The sequence below is a fragment of the Coregonus clupeaformis genome, chromosome 14 (genome assembly GCF_020615455.1).
Source record: "Coregonus clupeaformis isolate EN_2021a chromosome 14, ASM2061545v1, whole genome shotgun sequence".
NCBI lineage: Eukaryota > Metazoa > Chordata > Actinopteri > Salmoniformes > Salmonidae > Coregonus > Coregonus clupeaformis.
Window position 1 is genome coordinate 45,698,363 of NC_059205.1, and position 23,238 is coordinate 45,721,600.

The 23,238-nt window shown below is 42.2% G+C and overlaps 1 protein-coding gene across 1 annotated transcript in view; it reads left to right on the forward strand.

The window, feature by feature from the left end:
• The window catches only part of LOC121580835 (protein FAM110B), a 60,119-nt gene that overhangs the window by 28,468 nt on the left and 8,413 nt on the right, over positions 1-23,238 (forward strand). Inside the window, exon 2 of the mRNA XM_041895913.2 lies at positions 19,209-19,307. The gene's annotated coding sequence lies outside the window, so the exon portion shown is untranslated. The remainder of the gene's footprint in view (positions 1-19,208; positions 19,308-23,238) is intronic.

A 23,238-nucleotide genomic window follows, 5' to 3' on the forward strand; every position in this document is an offset into this window, starting at 1 on the left:
TATTAAAACATAATACAAATGAAATTTAAATGACAACATTTGATAATATCTCAACTTACTTCTATCCCGTAAAAGTAATCCAAGATTAGTACAATTGACTAGCAACAGGTATCCCTCATTCAGGGAAAGCTCTCTCTCTCTTCTGTTATTTTATGGTTAAAATCATATTATTACCAAATTATAATCTTCTTCACACTTTTCATAGTATTATAAATTACCCTCAACTTGATAAAATAAACTATCTTAAAGTCCTCTTCTCATGCCTTTAGAATTACCAGTGTGGATGATTAATTAACACCAGAAAGTCAAAACATAGTTCAGAGGCCATTGAAATCATTCAACAAACTATTCCATCCCATAGTATAGTAAACATTACCATCACTCTAAATATTTCATAAATGTTACTTATCCCAAGTGTTCATTAAGTCCTCATGACATTTATTCTCATAAGAAATCATGTATACCCTAAACTCAGTCAAAAACCGAAAAACTCCATAAAATTCACTGTGTGTGCTCCTTTAAGACGTATCACCTATGAACTGTTGAAAACCCCCTAAATTCAACATAACAACCCTTTATAAACATCATACTAGGTGTGTTGTTTTTTTATTTGAAAAACCCAATTGAAAAACAACAACCAAAAATAGCCAGGCCCCACTTAATTTGGTAGCTCACTTTTACGACCTAAATACTGCCTAACTTCACTACTGCTCCCCCTAGCCCTGGGCAACATTCCAATGAGATAAGCTAATCTCTTTCTCCTGGAAGAGGAATTATACATTTTGTTAACCTTCTATTACCATCAGTAATCTAAAGATGGTAAGTACACACACAACATGATACATGTATCCCCAGTCCTAACTCATCAATAATCGTTTGTATCAATCTAATTCCTCATAACTAATCTATAAAACCACTCAAAATTCCTCGAGTATACAATGGTTATGTTTAATTGATTACCCTTCAGATCATATCCTCTTTAAATCTCACAATGATTATTGAACCCCTAAATCTGCTCCATGTGATCTCATCTCAAATGACCCCATTATCAATTATTTGACCAACACCATAGGAAAATCTGTCTCCCCTTCTATTGTTCCTTTCGCCCCTGTAAATGTCATATTTCATTCATTAGCCAATACAATCACATACTCCGTGTAAGTAAGACATTATATTTTATCCCAGGCATCCCCTTAACATAATGCTATAGGAGACTTCCATCAATCCTGGAAGACACTATATAATACCACGTTTCATTAAGTTCACTACACCTTCTAATATAACCCTATAACCCCTTTCTATTAATTTAATCATCGCAACCTGTTGCATTGATGTTTTTAAAATATAAACCTATTGTTTAATAACTTCATACTTATAACCAATGTTTATTCAATCCATCATACTAATAGTCACAACTATATCCCATTGTTCAACGTACCATAAACAGATTATTGTTTTAGAAATCACCAATTATTTTCATACACCACTGGTGTTACCCAACCTATACAATAAAGTAATAACCATTAGACTTTGTCAAATAAATGCTTTTCATTCAACTATTCAAACTTCTGCTCGATACAGTCAAGCAAGTACAACTCTTTTACCCAGGAACTAGAACCATAAATTATTTTCCTTTGTCCTCAACTTAAATAATTTTCACAGCTCTATCGCAATTTCAGTTTGCTATTCAATTTCTTTAACTGTTCTCTCTGATTAGGCCCTAATTAATAAAACAAATACTTGCTATCGTTGATAAGCATACATTTAATTATATTCCTATCATTTGAACTATATACTGTCTCTCAACGGGGGAGGCGCGGGGACTTGCCCTAATCATCTTCCTTCTTACGAAATCATGTCATTAGTACTTGTAACATATTTTCATAGACCTTTCTAGAATACTTCTACTTACAGTGGGGAAAGAAAGTATTTAGTCAGCCACCAATTGTGCAAGTTCTCCCACTTAAAAAGATGAGAGGCCTGTAATTGTCATCATAGGTACACGTCAACTATGACAGACAAAATGAGATTTTTTTTCTCCAGAAAATCACATTGTAGGATTTTTAATGAATTTATTTGCAAATTATGGTGGAAAATAAGTATTTGGTCAATAACAAAAGTTTCTCAATACTTTGTTATATACCCTTTGTTGGCAATGACACAGGTCAAACGTTTTCTGTAAGTCTTCACAAGGTTTTCACACACTGTTGCTGGTATTTTGGCCCATTCCTCCATGCAGATCTCCTCTAGAGCAGTGATGTTTTGGGGCTGTCGCTGGGCAACACGGACTTTCAACTCCCCTCCAAAGATTTTCTATGGGGTTGAGATCTGGAGACTGGCTAGGCCACTCCAGGACCTTGAAATGCTTCTTACGAAGCCACTCCTTCGTTGCCCGGGCGGTGTGTTTGGGATCATTGTCATGTTGAAAGACCCAGCCACGTTTCATCTTCAATGCCCTTGCTGATGGAAGGAGGTTTTCACTCAAAATCTCACGATACATGGCCCCATTCATTCTTTCCTTTACACGGATCAGTCGTCCTGGTCCCTTTGCAGAAAAACAAATCAAATCAAATTTTATTGGTCACATGCGCCGAATACAACAGGTGCAGACATTACAGTGAAATGCTTACTTACAGCCCTTAACCAACAGTGCATTTATTTTAAACAAAAAAAGTAAGAATAAAACAACAACAAAAAAAGTGTTGAGAAAAAAAGAGCAGAAGTAAAATAAAGTGACAGTAGGGAGGCTATATATACAGTAAAATAACGTGACAGTAGGGAGGCTATATATACAGGGGGGTACCGTTGCAGAGTCAATGTGCGGGGGCACCGGCTAGTTGAGGTAGTTGAGGTAATATGTACATGTGGGTAGAGTTAAAGTGACTATGCATAAATACTTAACAGAGTAGCAGCAGCGTAAAAAGGATGGGGTGGGGGCAGTGCAAATAGTCCGGGTAGCCATGATTAGCTGTTCAGAGTCTTATGGCTTGGGGGTAGAAGCTGTTGAGAAGTCTTTTGGACCTAGACTTGGCACTCCGGTACCGCTGCCGTGCGGTAGCAGAGAGAACAGTCTATGACTAGGGTGGCTGGAGTCTTTGACAATTTTGAGGGCCTTCCTCTGACACCGCCTGGTATAGAGGTCCTGGATGGCAGGGAGCTTTGCCCCAGTGATGTACTGGGCCGTACGCACTACCCTCTGTAGTGCCTTGCGGTCAGAGGCCAAGCAGTTGCCATACCAGGCGGTGATGCAACCAGTCAGGATGCTCTCGATGGTGCAGCTGTAGAATTTTTGAGGATCTGAGGACCCATGCCAAATCTTTTTAGTCTCCTGAGGGGGGAATAGGCTTTGTCGTGCCCTCTTCACGACTGTCTTGGTGTGTTTGGACCATGATAGTTCGTTGGTGATGTGGACACCAAGGAACTTGAAGCTCTCAACCTGTTCCACTACAGCCCCGTCGATGAGAATGGGGGCGTGCTCAGTCCTCTTTTTTTTTCCTGTAGTCCACAATCATCTCCTTTGTCTTGGTCACGTTGAGGGAGAGGTTGTTGTCCTGGCACCACACGGCCAGATCTCTGACCTCCTCCCTATAGGCTGTCTCATCGTTGTCGGTGATCAGGCCTACCACTGTTGTGTCGTCGGCAAACTTAATGATGGTGTTGGAGTCGTGCCTGGCCATGCAGTCATGGGTGAACAGAGAGTACAGGAGGGGGACTGAGCACGCACCCCTGAGGGGCCCCCCGTGTTGAGGATCAGTGTGGCAGATGTGTTGTTACCTACCCTTACCACCTGGGGGCGGCCCGTCAGGGAAGTCCAGGATCCAGTTGCAGAGGGAGGTGTTTAGTCCCAGGATCCTTAGCTTAGTGATGAGCTTAGAGGGCACTATGGTGTTGAATGCTGAGCTGTAGTCAATGAATAGCATTCTCACGTAGGTGTTCCTCTTGTCCAGGTGGGAAAGGGCAGTGTGGAGTGCGATAGAGATTGCATCATCTGTGGATCTGTTGGGGCGGTATGCAAATTGGAGTGGGTCTAGGGTTTCTGGGATTATGCTGTTGATGTGAGCCATGACCAGTCTTTCAAAGCACTTCATGGCTACAGACGTCAGTGCTACGGGTCGGTAGTCATTTAGGCAGGTTATCTTAGAGTTCTTGGGCACAGGGGACTATGGTGGTCTGCTTGAAACATGTTGGTATTACAGATTCAGTCAGGGACATGTTGAAAATGTCAGTGAAGACACTTGCCAGTTGGTCAGCACATGCTCGGAGTACACGCCCTGGTAATCCGTCTGGCCCTGCGGCCTTGTGAATGTTGACCTGCTTAAAAGTCTTACTCACATCGGCTACGGAGAGCGTGATCACATAGTCGTCCGGAACAGCTGGTGCTCTCATGCATGCTTCAGTGTTGCTTGCCTCGAAGCGAGCATAGAAGTGGTTTAGCTCGTCTGGTAGGCTTGTGTCACTGGGCAGCTCGCGGCTGTGCTTCCCCTTTGTAGTCTGTAATAGTTTTCAAGCCCTGCCACATCCGACGAGCGTCAGAGCCAGTGTAGTATGATTCAATCTTAGACCTGTATTGACTCTTTGCCTGTTTGATGGTTAGTCGGAGGTCATAGCGGGATTTCTTATAAGCGTCCGGGTTAGAGTCCCGTTCCTTGAAAGCGGCAGCTCTACCCTTTAGCTCAGTGCGGATGTTTCCCTGTAATCCATGGCTTCTGGTTGGGGTATGTACGTACGGTCACTGTGGGGACGACATCATCGATGCACTTATTGATGAAGCCAGTGACTGATGTGGTGTACTCCTCAATGCTGTCTGAAGAATCCCGGAACATGTTCCAGTCTGTGCTAGCAAAACAGTCCTGTAGCTTAGCATCTGCGTCATCTGACCACTTTTTTATTAACCGAATCACTGGTGCTTCCTGCTTCAGTTTTTGCTTATAAGCAGGAATCAGGAGGATAGAGTTATGGTCAGATTTGCAAATGGAGGGCAGGGAGAGCTTTGTATGCGTCTCTGTGTGTGGAGTAAAGGTGGTCTAGAGTTTTTTTCCCTCTGGTTGCACATTTAACATGCTGGTAGAAATTAGGTAGAACGGATTTAAGTTTCCCTGCATTAAAGTCCCGGCTACTAGGAGCGCTGCATCTGGATGAGCGTTTTCCTGTTGATTAATGGCCTTGTACAACTCATTCAGTGCAATCTTAATGCCAGCATTGGTTTGTGGTGGTAAATAGACAGCTATGAAAAATATAGATGAAAACTCTCTTGGTAAATAGTGTGGTCTACAGCTTATCATAAGATACTCTACCTCAGGCGAGCAAAACCTCGAGACTTCCTTAGTATTTGATTTTGTGCACCAGCTGTTGTTTACAAATATACAGAGACCGCCACCCCTTGTCTTACCAGAGTCTGCCGTTTCTGTCCTGTCGATGTAGCGTATAGCCTGCTAGCTGAATGTTATCATTGTTGTCGCTCAGCCACGACTCTGTGAAACATAAGATATTACAGTTTTTAATGTCCCGTTGGTAGGATAACCGTAATCTTAAATCGTCAATTTTATTCTCAAAAGATTGAACGTTGGCTAATAGGGATTGATGGGAGAGGCAGTTTACTCGCCCGCTCGCCGGATCCACAAGGCACCCGGATCTCGTCCAGATATCTCCGTCTCTTCCTCACGCGAATGACGGGGATCTGGGCCTTGTCGGGTGTCTGTAGGATATCCTTCGCAACGCCGTTGAAGAAAAAAATCTTCGTCCAATGCGAGGTGAGTAATCGCTGTCCTGATATCCAGAAGCTCTCTTTGGTTATAAGAGACGATGGCAGAAACATTATGTACAAAATAAATTACAAATAACGCGGAAAAACACACATAATAGTACAATTGGTTAGAGGGCTGTAAAACGGCAGCCATCTTCTCCGGCGCTGTTCAGTGGGAAAGCATGATGTTTCCACCCCCATGCTTCACAGTAGGTATGGTGTTCTTTGGATGCAACTCAGCATTCTTTGTCCTCCAAACACGACGAGTTGAGTTTTTACCAAAAAGTTCTATTTTGGTTTCATCTGACCATATGACATTCTCCCAATCCTCTTCTGGATCATCCAAATGCACTCTAGCAAACTTCAGACGGGCCTGGACATGTACTGGCTTAAGCAGGGGGACACGCCTGGCACTGCAGGATTTGAGTCCTTGCGTGCGTAGTGTGTTACTGATGGTAGGCTTTGTTACTTTGGTCCCAGCTCTCTGCAGGTCATTCACTAGGGTCCCCTGTGGTTCTGGGATTTTGCTCACCGATTTTTGCGCACCTTGTGATAATTTTGACCCCATGGGGTGAGATCTTGCGTGGAGCCCCCAGATCGAGGGAGATTATCAGTGGTCTTGTATGTCTTCCATTTCCTAATAATTGCTCCCACAGTTGATTTCTTCAAACCAAGCTGCTTACCTATTGCAGATTCAGTCTTCCCAGCCTGGTGCAGGTCTCACAATTTTGTTTCTGGTGTCCTTTGACAGCTCTTTGGTCTTGGCCATAGTAGAGTTTGAGTGTGACTGTTTGAGGTTGTGGACAGGTGTCTTTTTATACGATAACAAGTTCAAACAGGTGCCATTAATACAAGTAACGAGTGGAGGACAGAGGAGCCTCTTAAAGAAGAAGTTACAGGTCTGTGAGAGCCAGAAATCTTGCTTGTTTGTAGGTGACCAAATACTTATTTTCCACCATAATTTGCAAATAAATTCATTAAAAATCCTACAATGTGATTTTCTGGATTTTCTTTTCTCAATTTGTCTGTCATAGTTGACGTGTACCTATGATGAAAATTACAGGCCTCTCATCTTTTTAAGTGGGAGAACTTGCACAATTGGTGGCTGACTAAATACTTTTTTTCCCCACTGTAAGCGATCTAATTCAACCTTTCACATTTCTCAATCCACCTAGTAATCTAGGTCCATAGCCCCAATGCGAAAGCTTTACCCACTGTCTCTACCTGGGTTCGAACCAGGGACCCTCTAAATACATTGCCAGTCACTCCACAAAATCCGCGATCCTTTCAAAAAAACTACTTCCAGTTCATTGAGCAAGTGACGTCACCAAATGAAAACCGCACTAGCTCTCACCTCATTCAGCAACACAAAAACTATCTCCCTGCACCTATTCCTGTTGAATAAGTGAGTCTTTCTTTTTAACCCAAACCACGCTACAAATCTTCCATTCAACATCACCAAACCAAATACTCAGTAGTATCCGGTTACCACCCATACCAGCCGTTGAATTCCACTCATACATACAGATTTCACCTTATGCCATTGAAATGCCCAATAAACCATAATAGTTCAATGGAACCCTCTATTGGCTCTCTACTATATTATACATTACTTCTATAACCACATTAGTTATGGTCCGATTACCCATTAAACCTTATCACATGATCAAACAACGGCACAACCTTAAACTCATTATCTCTACTTTCTCTCCCTGGCTTATTCTAGCTATCTAATCTCTTCAACTCTCTGTGTTTAAATTCTCTAGTCTTTCCTGACTCTTTCGAGCCTCCAAAAACCATACTCTCGCTGTCTCTAGCCCCCTATTCTCGCTGTTTCTTCAAATCCGTTCCTCAATTTACATGCATCTGCCTAATCATAGCCTCTAATTTCTCTACATCGAGATGCCCAATAAATCCATACCTCTTCTCCCAAATGGATCCATAATACATATTTCTTTGATCCCTTCCTAACATATACTTTCATCCCCGTTAATTCTCGGACCTCTTTAGAATATTTATTTCCCATGGTAGAAAAATAAGAAATCCCCGCCTCCCTTATCATTTAGTAATAATTCAATCAATAATTATTTTCTTTGGGACTTATTATTAGGTGCGACTTTTGAGCAAATGTTATGATCTGCTTTTGTAATCAACCATTTAAATTATTCAAGCCGTAACCGAGTTTTTTTAAGACCCCAGTTTCATGAAACGGATGGGACCTCACGTGACCTATTTTAGTCCCTTCCTTGAAACAATTATCACGTATTTCGATGGATCATTAGGTCTCACACGTATACAACCTTATACGATTTTTTGCTAACACTATCTGTAACCCAGAGGTCGTAACTGCTCTAGTTTCATGAAATAGACAGAGTTAGAGCAAATCCCCAGTTGTTTATGACTCTTGACTTGTTTAATGTATCTATCTCACACAATGATAATTATCTCCCTTCCTGTTTATATTGTAAACACTGTACCCCGTACAATCTCAATATGAACTAGTTTATTTTGGTAATGGCCTATTACCTTGAGTCATTTCAGACCCCGTTCCTTCCTTTAAGTTACTGTGCTTTACCACTCTAGAATATGGCAAGTCTTATGAGATTTTGGTAATTATTCTCTGCCCTTCACAAGAATTACTATTCTTATACAAGTTCAAATCATTTCACCAAAACCCATGAATAAAAATTACTGACCTGATCCTTGCAGTTGGGATTTAAATGCTTTTTCAGATCTCGTCAACGTCTTTATCGTTCATAAGGTTCATCACCGGCCTGTTTATAACCTTAACGTCAAAGGCCAGGTCAATTCTATACGGATGTTATCATCCGCCCGTGCACGGTTTTCGGTGTCCTCAGAACGACAAAGACGTATTTTTGAGATCCGGCTCGAAGGACCATTTGTCACAAGAATTTCTATCTCTAATTAATCAAACTTAATGCTCTGAATAATTCCCAGAGGGTGTAAGGCTCTGGTTTAATCATGAATTAAACAAAGGTCCACAACCGGCAAGAATGATCTGTATGTTTAATCATGGAGTGTCACTAGCTGAGGTTAATGTGGTGCGGGAGTCAGGCGCAGGACACCGAAGCTTAGTCCAACAACGTTTACTAGTGCAAAAACCCAAGCACAATACAATGAACGGCCTCAAACACAAACAGAGGCGAACGATTACGCAGACTGTGCGTAAACTAACAAAACAATAAACAGAAAGAACACGCAGCACTAACGGACAGGCGAATAACAACACACAACCTAACCAATACAAAACAGGAAACTTATAGAACACATAATCAGACACAAACGGACACAGGTGCAATGGACAGACAAAAGCAATCAAACATAGAAACATTCAACGGTGGCAGCTAGTACTCCGGGGACGACGAACGCCGAAGCCTGCCCGAACAAGGAGGAGGAGCAGCCTCGGCAGAATCCGTGACATGGAGAGCTCTGCCGCCAAAAAACACATATACAGCTTTTATACCACTTCACACAAAGGCACTTTGCTCCGCCCACCTTTAGGAGGCCTTTAACCAGTTTCTCAGTCCCCTTCATCCTGGAATGTTTGTCTCAGCAGTTTCTAACTCACCCCCTCTGTTTGTGGGTTTATAATGATAACCCTAACACAGTTCACACAGTCATCATCAGTATTGGGGTTAACAATTTTTGTCATAATCATAATTCCTCTATCAATATCAATGATGTCGCTCTTGCTGCTGGTGACGCTCGGATCCACCTCTATGCGGACGACACCATTTTGTATACATCTGGCCCTTCATTGGACACTGTGTTAACAAACCTCCAAACGAGCTTCAACGCCATACAACACTCCTTCCGTAGCCTCCAATTGCTCTTAAACACTAGTAAAACTAAATGCATGCTCTTCAACCGAACGCTGCTTGCACCCGCCCACCCGACTAGAATCACTACTCTCAGCGGGTCTGACCTAGAGTATGTGGACAACTACAAATACCTAGGTGTCTGGTTAGACTGTAAACTCTCCTTCCAGACTCACATGAAGCATCTCCAATCAAAAGTTGGATCTAGAATCGGCTTCCTATTTCGCAACAAAGCCTCCTTCACTTATGCTGGCAAACATGCCCTCGTAAAACTGACTATCCTACCGATCCTTGAGTTCGGCGATGTCATTTACAAAATAGCCTCCAACACTCTACTCAGCAAATTGGATGTAGTCTATCACAGTGCCATCCGTTTTGTCACCAAAGCCCCATATACTACCCACCATTGTGACCTGTACGCTCTTGTTTGCTGGCCCTCACTACATATTAGTCGCCAAACCCACCGGCTCCAGGCCATCTATAAATCACTGCTAGGCAAATCCCCGCCTTATCTTAGCTCATTGGTCACCATAGCAACACCCACCCGTAGTATGCGCTCCAGCAGGTATATCTCACTGGTCATCCCCAAAGCCAACACCTCCTTTGGCCGCCATTCCTTCCAGTTCTCTGCTGCAAATGACTGGAACTAACTGCAAAAATCTCTGAAGCTGGAGTCTCTTATCTCCCTCACTAACTTTAAGCGTCAGTTGTCAGAGCAGCTTACCGATCACTGCACCTGTACACAGCCTTTCTGAAATTAGCCCACCCATCTACCTCATCCCCATATTGTTATTTATTTTGCTAATTTGCACCCCAGTATCTCTATTTGCACATCATCTTTTGCACATCTATCATTCCAGTGTTATTACGAAATTGTAACTATTTTGCACTATGGCCTATTTATTGCCTTACCTCCATAACTTACTACATTCGCACACACTGTATATATATTTTCTGTTGTATTTTTGACTTTATGTTTTGTTTACCCCATATGTAATTCTGTGTTGTTGTTTTTATCGCACTGCTTTGCTTTATCTTGGCCAGGTCGCAGTTGTAAATGAGAACCTGTTCTCAACTGGCTTACCTGGTTAAATAAAGGTTAAATAAATAAAAAAGTGCATGAAATTGACAATCATGCAGGCAACATATTTATTTTACTCCATAGCCTGTTTATGTATCCAAATGTGCAGCTGAAGTGAAGTGTTATTTTCTCATATCCTGTCAACTTCTAGATACCAGTTTTGTTTGAATACTGTCTGCCAGCGTCTTGTCTATCTTGATTTCATTGTGGCTCAGTACAACTGTCGAAGGTCAGGAGACATCCCTCTATCCTTAGTATCCTTAGAAATAAAAGCAGAAAGTTAAAGAGGTAATACTAGCCAGTGGAATACAGAGAAGTGTCTGCGCTGGTTTAGATGATGGATTGATCATCACGCATTTGATTGATCAGACTAAACTAATTTTTTATATGAGAAGATAATCTGCCCACAAGGGCTTCCAGTTGAGGGCAATAACTAAGGCCTACCTCACAAAGGGGTGGCTGTATTGGCTCTTAATACACATATGGTTCTTTTCCTGTGGTCCTGTAGGGTCTTTGTTGCCCAGAAGGTTACCCAGTACTTTATGCTATTAATGAACCAGCTATGGTTACGATTAAGGAGCATCTAAGACAGATGTTCTGGGCATACCTGAACCAGTGCAATGACTCTGAGATGTGTTCATTTGGGTCACTGTGCAAAATGAAAATCTTATAAGGAGAACAAATATTTTACTTCGACGAAGAATAGCCTACATTCAGTCATGCCGTGTCTTTCACAATCTTACTCCCATGTACACACGATACCACACACACATGCATAGGAGTGCTGTTACACTAGCATTCACTGCTTCATGAGGTCATGGCAGGCAGACACAGTATCCGTCGCCATTATGTCTGGGCTGGCTAGACTAAACACACACACAGGCTCTCTGTCGACGGGGCTGGATTGAGTTCATTGTGTCTGTCCTCTCGACAGCGTTATTAAGAATGGCTGCTTCACGTCGTCTCCTGAGGATTCCATTTATAAAGGTATAATACTGCTGCTGATACCCTGGCTGCACCCCCTTCCCCTCACCCCACCACACTATCGTAACGGTCCACTGAAGACCTGTAACTAGATTAGAAAAAGAGAAGAGGCGAGAGCGAGGGGTGAAAGAGGGGCTGTGCTGCAGCCTGTAGTCTCTTAGATCTCAGCATCATGTGTTTGCCTGGTGCTGCAGGTGTCAGTGGCACGCGCCAGCTGATGTCACGGTCTGACAGGTGGACCGCACCCCCTCAGTGCTCTCATCCTGACACTGCGGGTCCTCGCTGCTGGTGCAGGCCGTCCATCCCGGTGCCTGCGGGGAAACCGTGGGCGGGAAAGGGGAGGAGGAGGGAGGTGAATGGGGGTGACTGTTTTTAAAGGTCAGTATAAAGTATTCAGCGGCGGCGGTAAGAGTTAGTGTGTGTGTGGTCGGTAACGAGATACTGGGCCACAACCTGAGTTAGGCAGATAGCCTAGTGGTTAAGAGCATTGGGCCAGTAACCAAAAGGTCACTGGTTCAAATCCCTGAGCCGACTAGATAAAAAATCTGTTGATGCCCTTGAGCAAGGCACTTAACCCTAATTGCTCCTGTAAATGACTAAAATGTAAATGTAGAAATGTCATCACCATGTCCAATATAATGTAATCAGGCACACAATGTGGTAAGGCACACAATGTGGTATATTTTAATTCATGTGTGTCCTATCGTGTCTGAGTGGGTGCCTATTTCCAGGCATGTGTGTGTGTATGTGTGTCAAGTGACTGTTTATGTGTATATTTCAGCACTGGAAGCTTCTAGATTCATAACCCTAAGCACTTTTCAGAGGGTGCTGATATGTTTTCAGTACTGTGGGTGTGTTTGTGTGTGTGGGATGGGGAATATTACTTAATACTGCTGCAGAGCTTAATCTAAAGCGGCTGAAGCTGTGTAATGGAAATTCATTGAGGCTTTATCTTGGTTGTTTATTTTAGTATTATCATAAATTATGTAACGTAATGACTTAGCGTAATTGTAGTAATTGTTTATGGATCGAACCATTGATGTTTTTACCTGCCGCTATTTCATAGTTGACTGAACTAAACCTAATATTTTATTCAGCATGTTGTTCCTCTTTAAATGTCCTTGGACATGTGACTCTGACTGCGGTCTCATGTTAGAGGATACGCCACATCATGTATCAAGTTTTGGTTGAATAAGACCACTGTTTCCATGCCAGAGCTGGCTTATTTTGATGGCTTGTGTGTAATTATTCATCGTAGCTAGCCCCTTCTCCAAGATGATGTAAGTGTGTGTGTCTGTGTGTGTGTGTCTGTGTGTGTGTGTGTGACATGTTTCCAGGAGTTTTGGCCGGTCTTGTTGCATTGAAACTGGCAGCAAACAGCGCTACTCCTCTCTGCGTCAGATTTGTGAAAACAGATTCTTGTAAACAAATGAGAATATTTCTTGATTATATAAAAAAGGATCAAAGAATGACTATGTTTGTCGCAAGATTCTGATCAAGGCTGTATGAATTTCATTCTCACTTTTCTCCGTGTATATCAATGATGTCGCTCTTGCTGCTGGTGACTCTCAGATCCACCTCTACGCAGACGACACCATTTTGTATACATCTGGCCCTTCATTGGACACTGTGTTAACAAACCTCCAAACGAGCTTCAATGCCATACAACAATCCTTCAGTAGCCTCCAACTGCTCTTAAACACTAGTAAAACTAAATGCATGCTTTTCAATCGAACGCTGCTGGCACCCGCCCACCCGACTAGAACCACTACTCTCGACGGGTCTGACCTAGAGTATGTGGACAACTACAAATACCTAGGTGTCTGGTTAGACTGTAAACTCAACTTCCAGACTCACATAAAGAATCTCCAATCCAAAGTTAAATCTAGAATCGGCTTCCTATTTCGCAACAAAGCCTCCTTCACTCATGCTGCCAAACATGCCCTCGTAAAACTGACTATCCTACCGATCCTTGACTTCGACGATGTCATTTACAAAATAGCCTCCAACACTCTACTCAGCAAATTGGATGTAGTCTATCACAGTGCCATCCGTTTGGTCTCCAAAGCCCCATACACTACCCACCACTGTGACCTGTACGCTCTTGTTGGCTGGTCCTCACTACATGTTCGTCGTCAAACCCACTGGCTCCAGGCCATCTATAAATCACTGCTAGGCAAATCCCCGCCTTATCTTAGCTCATTGGTCACCATAGCAGCACCCACCCGTAGTCTGCGCTCCAGCAGGTATATCTCACTGGTCATTCCCAAAGCCAACACCTCATTTGGCCGCCATTCCTTCCAGTTCTCTGCTGCCAATGACTGGAACGAATTGCAAAAATCTCTGAAGCTGGAGACTCTTATCTCCCTCAATAACTTTAAGCATCAGTTGTCAGAGCACCTTACCGATCACTGCACCTGTACACAGCCCATCTGAAATTAGCCCACCCAACTACCTCATCCCCATATTGTTATTTATTTTGCTCTTTTGCACACCAGTATCTCTATTTGCACATACCTGCACATCTAGCATTCCAGTGTTAATACTATTGTAATTATTCTGCACTATAGCCTATTTATTGCCTTACCTCCATAACTTGCTACATTTGCACACACTGTATATATATTTTCTGTTGTATTTTTGACTTTATGTTTTTTTACCCCATATGTAACTCTGTGTTGTTTTTATTGCACTACTTTGCTTTATATTGGCCAGGTCGCAGTTGTAAATGAGAACCTGTTCTCAACTGGCTTACCTGGTTAAATAAAGGTTAAATAAATAAAAAATAAAAATAAAATGCACGACGGTGGGATTTTTACTATTAACTACTGTAGTAGAGCAGGCCAAGCCTACCTTGATTTGTTTGACTTAATAAGTAAAAAGAGAGTCTCAAAGTCAGATGGACGTTTCCAGCTGAATGATGATGGGAGTTTAGTTCCTCCAACGGGAGTAGGCCTTACTCAGCACTACACACACACACCACCTTCCCCTTACTCTGCAGTCTAATCACTCCCCTGTCTGTTGTGTGATGGACTCTTTTCCGATGCTGCCAGTCTGTCTGACAGAGAGATCAGACACTGCTGCAGCGAGTAGCCTAGCTAATAAGAATATAAGCAACTTCACTTAGAAAAGCTTTGAAGCATCCAAGCCTAGGATAGGAAAGAAAGTAATGGCTGTAGAGCTTATTCAATGCAGTATAATTACAAAACAAACCATTATAGATGACATACAAAGGAAGGATTTCTTGACAGCAGGTTCAGTAGCCTTGGTTATATTCTGCAGCCTGGTATTTTTGTATTCAAAGCAACGCTAATGACTGGAGATTTGGTGCCTATTCAAACTATTTTTCAAGACATTCTCCCCTTTGATCAAAACCATGAAAAGGAGCAATCTATCAAATCCAACCACTGTAACTTACTCCAACTGTCTCCCTAACTCAAAACACAGGATCCAGGGATAAAGTGTTCCGTGTCGTCCATCAACCCTAAAACCGTATCTGTTTGCCTCTTCGACTAAACACCTTCAAAGTAGTTGTGATTTAACATTCCCTCAGAGATCCTAAGCAGCCCTCATTCCTTTCTCCCAGTACACACCCTCTCCTGCCAATCCCTGAAATACTTTAACTAGCTAGACCTACCACTGCTGACCAGAGGAGCATCATCCCAGATGTTCCTTCCTTGCTTCAGTGTTTTCACTGCTTCAGTGCCATAGTGGTTTTCCACTCTACCACCGAGGCCAACAAGCAGCTAAGCTAACAGGCAGCAAGGTAGAAGCAGTCTTCTGTGGAAGAAGAAATACAGACCCAAATCTTATTCCAATGTATTTAAGCTAATGTCAGGACAGAGGAAAAGACCAGTGGACTAAGTTCGTCACTCACTGGTGATGATGACGCTTTTCCACTGTTAGACACTGAGGCTGGTTGGAACTTAACTTGGCTGGCTAAAAGGAGAACTTATCTTGCATTTGAGATGCATCTGCTTTCAGCTGAGACAGTGTTCTATCTATGGCTGGGACGGCATCCCTGTCTATATGTACTGTAAGCTAGTATCAGTACTGTAAGCTAGTATCAGTACTGTAAGCTAGTATCAGTACTGTAAGCTGGTATAGCTGACAGAGCAATACACTGATCCCCCACTGTGCCAAGAAGCAGGGACTCTCAAACACGCCCACCTTGCTGCTTCTGCTGGTGTTAGTAAACAAACAGATAGATAATGTATCCCAACTGTGACTATCGCTGCTAAGAACAGGATGGATTTATCACAACTGTGAGAAGGCAAGCTGTTAAGAACAGAGTAGGATGCTACTGATCTAAGTCAGTTCTGCGTTAGGTTTAGGTTTGAGAAGGTAGGTCTACTATCTTCTACCTGCAGTGTTAAGAACAGGGAACAGCGGAAGCCAATGATTCTGGACGGCCATATGGTGCATGTGGTGCAACATCCTTTGTTCCAGCCCAGAACCCTAAACCTGCCTCAACTAATTGTGGTTTTGAACCAGTTCTGTCAAGACGATGATTAGGTGCTTAGGTGCTGCGGTGGACCAAAAGCTTTAATGTCCAAGAGGACTGCCTTGCTCGGTTCTAAACAGTCATAGTAACAGTAACCTTTAGCCTACATAGTCTAAATGTATGCTGAACAGTCATTTCGTCCTAGATTAGATCTATCCTAGATTAAGTGATCACGGTAGGCAGAGAGAGGCCTGCTGGTTAGGAAAGGGTCAGTGTAACTACCTGAATGGCAAACCCTTAGACAAATAGGCTAACTGTTATGTGTAGCTAAACAGCAGAGGGTCAAAGTTTTTACTGTTAAGGTCTAGCCTAACAGATGGAATGCACCAAGGCTGAGTCCTAAGGCCAGTTTCATTATGCCCCTTCTAATGGTCATTATGTAATGTTTTGGGAAACAGATCCTGAACCTGCTTTCCTACATCAAAGGACGTTATCCAGCCAGTTTATTTATCCTATGACTCCTACTGTCCTACTTTTACAGGACGGAGGCTGAGGAGGTGTTTTTGTGGAGGTGGTGTCAGGAAGAAGAGGGGAGGCTACTCTCCTGTTTTCCTCCTGTTTTCTGTGGCCTGACCATAATTAACACCACTGAAACGCACAGCATGCTGGGAGAGGGAGGGAGGGAGGGAGGGAGGGAGGGAGGGAGGGAGGGAGGGAGGGGGAGAGAGGCGAAGTCAGGCGGGCGCACGTGTGTGCGTGGTCTGCCAGGAACCCTGTTTATAAATATCCCTGCCTACACTGCTGCATCGTGGGATGCTGAGGTTCATCGTGTGGAGGCTGTGCTCTCCGCAGTGAATGAGATAATCTGCGTTTTTTTTATGTGGGAAGAAGAACCTATATTATGAGGCTATGCCCCCGTACTCTTACAAAATTGAGAGAACAGATTTTATAAAGCTTTAGCCTTAATTTGCAGCCAAATTGAAAAAGTGTTTTCTTTATTAGGCTTATTTGTCAACAAAATGGCCCATGCCACATCTCTGTTAATTTAATTGTATTCTCTCAAAAGCCCTCCATGTGAAACTAAAGTAAAATAAGTTATGAATAAGTAGAATATCATATATATATATATATATACAGTGAGGGGAAAAAAGTATTTGATCCCCTGCTGATTTTGTACGTTTGCCCACTGACAAAGACATGAGGAGTCTTTTATACAGGTAACAAACTGAGATTAGGAGCACTCCCTTTAAGAGTGTGCTCCTAATCTCAGCTCGTTACCTGTATAAAAGACTCCTGGGAGCCAGAAATCTTTCTGATTGAGAGGGGGTCAAATACTTATTTCCCTCATTAAAATGCAAATCAATTTATAATATTTTTTACATGCGTTTTTCTGGATTTTGTTGTTGTTATTCTGTCTCTCACTGTTCAAATAAACCTACCATTAAAATTATAGACTGATCATTTCTTTGTCAGTGGGCAAATGTACAAAATCAGCAGGGGATCAAATACTTTTTTCCCCTCACTGTGTGTATGTATATATATATATATGTATATTGCAATAACTAACCGGCTTCATTGCAGTAATTTAGTTCAGGGCCATATTTGTGCTATATGGAACTGAAGCTGCCTCGTTGTTACAGGTTAGTCATTGTAGATTGTCATTGTAGAGAAACATTAGGCTAAACTGTGACTGACTCAGTGTTCCAGCGGTAGAGTCTCAAGAGTAGAGCACTAAGGACACTGTGTACTCTTTCACAGGCTATTTCTCCTCTCTTAGCAGGGGTGGGCAACTGAGATCCTGGAGGGCTTCATTGCTTGTTGGTTGCACACTTATTCTCCAGGCCAGCATTAAACAAACTTAATACTAACACACTAGTTTCCCTGTTTGAATTTGAACAGCTGCAGTGCAGTCAGATTTAGATTTCAGATACAGTGCATTCGGAAAGTATTCAGACTTTTCCACATTTTGTTACGTTAGTCTTATTCTTGATTGTGTGCCTTTCCAAATCATGTCCAATCATTTGAATTTACCACAGCTGGACTCCAATCAAGTTGTGGAAACATCTCAAGGATGATCAATGGAAACAGGATGCACCTGAGCTAAATTTCGAGTCTCATAGTAAAGGGTCTGAATACGTATGTAAATAAGGTATTTCTGTTTTTTATGTCTAAAAACATATTTTTGCTTTGTCATTATGGGGTATTGTGTGTAGATTGATGAGGGAAAAAAACGATTTAATCAATTTTAGAATAAGGCTGTAACATAACAAAATATGGAAAAGGTTAAGGGGTCTGAATACTTTCCGAATGCACCGTAAATAACCTCCTTTGATAGCCCTGTGTGTGATTGAGATGAAGGCCTAACACTCAGCTTTGAAATGTAACAGGCTTTCAGAATGATGTCGCACGCAAGTCCATAGCACCTCTCTACAACATTCCCTGTGAAATGTGTCCTCAAACTTGTTTTCTGATATGCCACCACTTCTACTGACGAGATTGGAGAGTGGAGACTTTATTATTTCTTCTGAGTTTGATGTATCTCTGTGTACCCCACCTCAAGGTAACTTGCAGTGTCTGATCGGCCTGCATGAGTGTGGCTCACACAGCGACAGCATCTGTGTCTAGGAGACTGGTTGATGGACTCTGTCACTGAACCTGACTAGGCTGAGTTTGAATAGCGAAGATGCAGGAGTTGTTTCCATAGATGGGGATGTCAAACGTTCAGGCTGCTGCACAGTCCCCATGGAAGCTCTCGTCTAGAGGACTCAGTTAAATTGTGTTTGAGAGCATTTTGAGACTTGCCTACCATAGACTTATGAAATTCAGGATTTTCCTTAAAGTGATAGTTTACTCAAAAAGTCCTACATTCTCTCATAAATCAAAGTTTAACAGATGCTTTTCAGACCTCATACATAGTCTAATGACATGAGTCCATGTCCCACACCATCTGTTGTGTAGCCTAAATGAAAAAGTGAACTATCACTTTAAAACATTTTCTTAACTGTCCTACTACTTGCTGCTTGGAGCGGGAGTATGTCTCTTGTACTATATAGCCTATATGTGTCACCGAAGAGTGGTTCCTGATCTAACCAGACTGTGTTGGTTGTGTTGTTTCAGAGCTGTTTCCCCTGCTGACAGCCTGCAGCAGTTGGAGGACAAGGGGGACTCCGAGTTGGCCAATGGACCAGAGTTCGCCAACACCTGAGCTCTGAACAGGTGAGCACAATCATCTTCTCAGAGTCTGCTGGTATACAGCCACAGAAGCCTTCTGCGCCCCACTACCAGCTTCCCCCAAACAACTTCATCTAAGTCAGTCTACTGCACCAGCTCTTATCAGTCACAAAGTAATATTATACACAGTACACTTTTGTGACTCTGTATGCTTATGGTTTGCCTGACTAGAGCCTACCTTTTGTGATTTGGTATGCTTGTTATGGCTAGGCCGATATTACTATGTAGCCTATCTTCCTAGTGCTGATTAGGCTATGTTGTGTACAGCAGCTACAATGCAGAATGTTAATAAGTATGTTCATGCAGTGGTTAACCTGTCCACTGATCTTGATGATATTGGGATGGGACTTGCATGGATAATTGTGTTTGAATAAGCCTGTCTTGATAGCATACAATCAGTACGTACAAGCAGTGGTCTCTGTCTAGGCTATCGACTCCATTACACGCTCTTAAAACGAGGTGTATGATAGAATACGACATCTCTCTAAGTGTTTTTCCAGAAGAGAGTGGTCGTCCATAACCAATACAGAATTAGCCAACAGTGGCAGTTAAGTTTGAGAAATGGAAACAGGATGCCCCTGAGCTCAATTTCGAGTCTCATAGCAAAGGGTCTGAATACTTATGTAAATAAGGTTTTTCTGTTTTTTATTTTTAATACATTTGCTGAAGTTTCTAAAAACCTGTATTTGGTTTGTCATTATGGGGTATTCTGTGTCGATTGATGAGGGGAAAAAACTATTTAATCCATTTTAGAATAAGGCTGTACCGTAACAAAATGTGGAAAAAGTCAAGGGGTCTGAATACTTTCTGAATGCACTGTACCTAACCCAGTTCTTCTAGTAAAAAACATAACTGCTAGTGTAAATAGAGCTGGATAAGGTGATGTGCTGGCAGGCTGCAGCATTGTAAAGAAGTGTCCCAAAACAGCCTCCCTCTGCAATCCCATTAGCAATATCTGTTTGACAGCCGTTAGGCTTGCTGATGGTGGGATCACATTTACTGAGTGTGTGTGTGTGTGTGTGTGTGTGTTGACCCACTGTGAATGTGTAAGTGTGTGTGGGGGAGAGGGGAGGTGTGTGTGTGTGTGTATGTGTGAGGGAGTGAGAAGAGATTATTTTAGGAGAGAATACTGACCATCTCTTCCCTCTCTCTGTCTCACACACACACTCACAGTAGCATATATGGTTCTAGCCCACCACTAACACATCTAGTCAAAGACTTGATGATCAGTTGAATCAGGTTGTGAAGCATCTGTGTAGTTTAAATGAAGACTATGCATACTATATAAAGCCTTTGTTTGTGGGACCAAGCCTGAGCACCACATGAGACTCAGTTTAAAGTGGGTCACTGTGTCTGTGTGTTTCTCTCTCTCTGTCATTCTCTGTCTCTGTAGGGAACCCTGCCTCTCTGCCCTAATGCCCTTTGCATCCGTTTGCCTGGGATCACAGATGAACACAGAGACCTCAGTGATGAATTCCTAGATTGATCTTTGTACCATCAATATTGATTTATCTCACCATCCAAAATAAGTAACATAGGCCTGCTAGTACAGTCGTATCGGCGCAAATATGTTCTAATGGAAAAACTGGCAGTTTCGGTCCAACAAACGCTTTTACAGTTTCTCTCCGTTCTTCCAAAGAGTAGCAAATTCAATAGACTGACACTCGGCCCGAAACAGACTTTTCCTGTTGCGCAAGATTAATTCTAATCAGTTTTCCGATTGGAAGATTGAGCGTTTATTAATACGGTGGGGACGGTCAAGATGTAATGGAATAGCTGAAGTGTACAAGAACAACAGACCTATTCTGTTACAGATCTATTGTAGTGTCTGTTGGCTTAAGACACAGCCCTGGCAGCCGTCAATATCTCCTCAGAGCAATAGAGATCTTCCAAAGCCTCGTATTGACATTGGAAAGTATTGGCAGTTGATAACTGTCACTGCAATGTTTGACAGTCCCTAAAGTGTTTCACTTTTTTTTTTTTACACTAATTGGAGAGAGCGCCCACGAACTGAGGCAGAAAGAAACCTAGAAATATTGAATGTTGATAACTTAGAAAACAAAGTTGTAATGTATATTTTTACTACTAAAGAAGAATCGAGTGCTTAGATAATCAGTGTGATGAACCAGAAGGGAATTGGAACATATTTTCCTTTGACATTTGTGAACGGAGAATCCTGACTGGTTTTGTGCCCCCCTTTTGATGTGTGCACTGCATCTTGATTTTACGGCAACAGCGCCACCTACAGCCATCTTCTACAAACTACTTTGCCATCTAAAGAGCCTCATCTACAGCTTCTAGAATCATCATTGTCGCTTCGTTTTTATAGAGGGAAATTTGACTAGTACATCCTGGAAGGAACTGAACTGAGATATTTGAATGCACTCACATTTTATTTTCATTGGGTAACCAGTTTATTATTTTGTTCTTACTGTATTGGTCAAAACTGTACAAAACTATTGTTGTGAATGAATGTGCATTGATCTTTGAACATAAAAAAAATTAAACAATCGATTAATTTCAACTTAAAACATTTATCACTGAGTACTTGCTGTATTCTTCCTTCAGTAATTATTAAATGTTTTTCCTTGCCTTATTAGATGACATTGATTTAGATACCAGTCCCCTTTCTAACCTAAATAGACTGTATGCACATTGTACATAGTAACTCTAAAGTAGTTCCTACAGTGTGTTGCACAATAGTTTTGGGGAAATAACAGAATTATTTTGTATTCTATTCTATGCTACCCCAAAATCTACCAAAGACTTTCTGGCCTAAAATCTTACCCACTCTTCTAGACTCCCTAAAATAAAAGGGGTGAGCCCATCCCTTTATCCTAAAGCACCTCTCTGGGCCTGCAGCCAAGAAATAACAACCGTCCCCCAAAGACCAGCCCCCCTCAACCCCCCTGAGAGGAGAAACCTGGTAACAGCATCTGCATGTGAACTCCAGATAGAGTAGATGGTTTTAACCATGTTCAGAGAACCACACACAGAGATGAGAGGGAATGGGTCGTCCGTCTCTGTTGCAGATTTGTGTACAAGACCTTGGCAGATTGTTAGATTTCCAAACCCTATTAAACTCAACCGCCAGTTGAATGACTCAACACTCCGAGACTGTCGTAATGTAGTCCCCTGTAGCTCAGTTGTAGAGCATAGCGCTTGCAACGCCAGGGTTGTGGGTTTGTTTCCCACGGAGGGCCAGTATGAAAACATGTATGCACTCACTAACTGTAAGTCGCTCTGGATAAGAGCGTCTGCTAAATGACAAAAATGTAAAAATGTAATGTTGGGGTTTGCAAACATCTGAGTCTTGAGAATTAGCGATGGCTCAAAGCTCGTCCAACCCTCATTGTGCAGCTCAAAGCTGACTGTAATTTTTATTATCAAGCCATTTGTGCTCTTCATCCACTCTCAATCAGTTTAGCCCTAACAAAGTGAATGAGGAAGATGCTTTAGATCACCACAGTATAATTAAGTAGTAGTAACATTGTGAACTTCATTGTAGTTTGTAATGAGTTGTGATTTTGCATGTGCAGTACTTCTCTCACTCTCTCTCTGCATGCTGCATTAGTCATTCAGCTATACTGTATGTAATTCTTATTCTGTCTTCATCGCAACAATACCATTATTTAACTGAACATGGGCCTCTAGCCATGTCAGTGCAGTCATCCCCAAATGTCTGGCTGCCTACTTATTGCCTAGTACGTAACACCCTCTCGCATGATGACCATGTGTTTGGGGGTGAGAAACTAAAAGGATCATGGATTTGAGCTCTCAGCTGATGTGGGGGTTTTCTATTGGCCTTTTGATTTATTTTTGAGGAAGAGAATAGAATGTTAGGCTAATGCGGTTCTGAGAATGAAGGATTCTTTTGGGTCGAACATTCCAAACACACACCGCTGTTATGGATGTG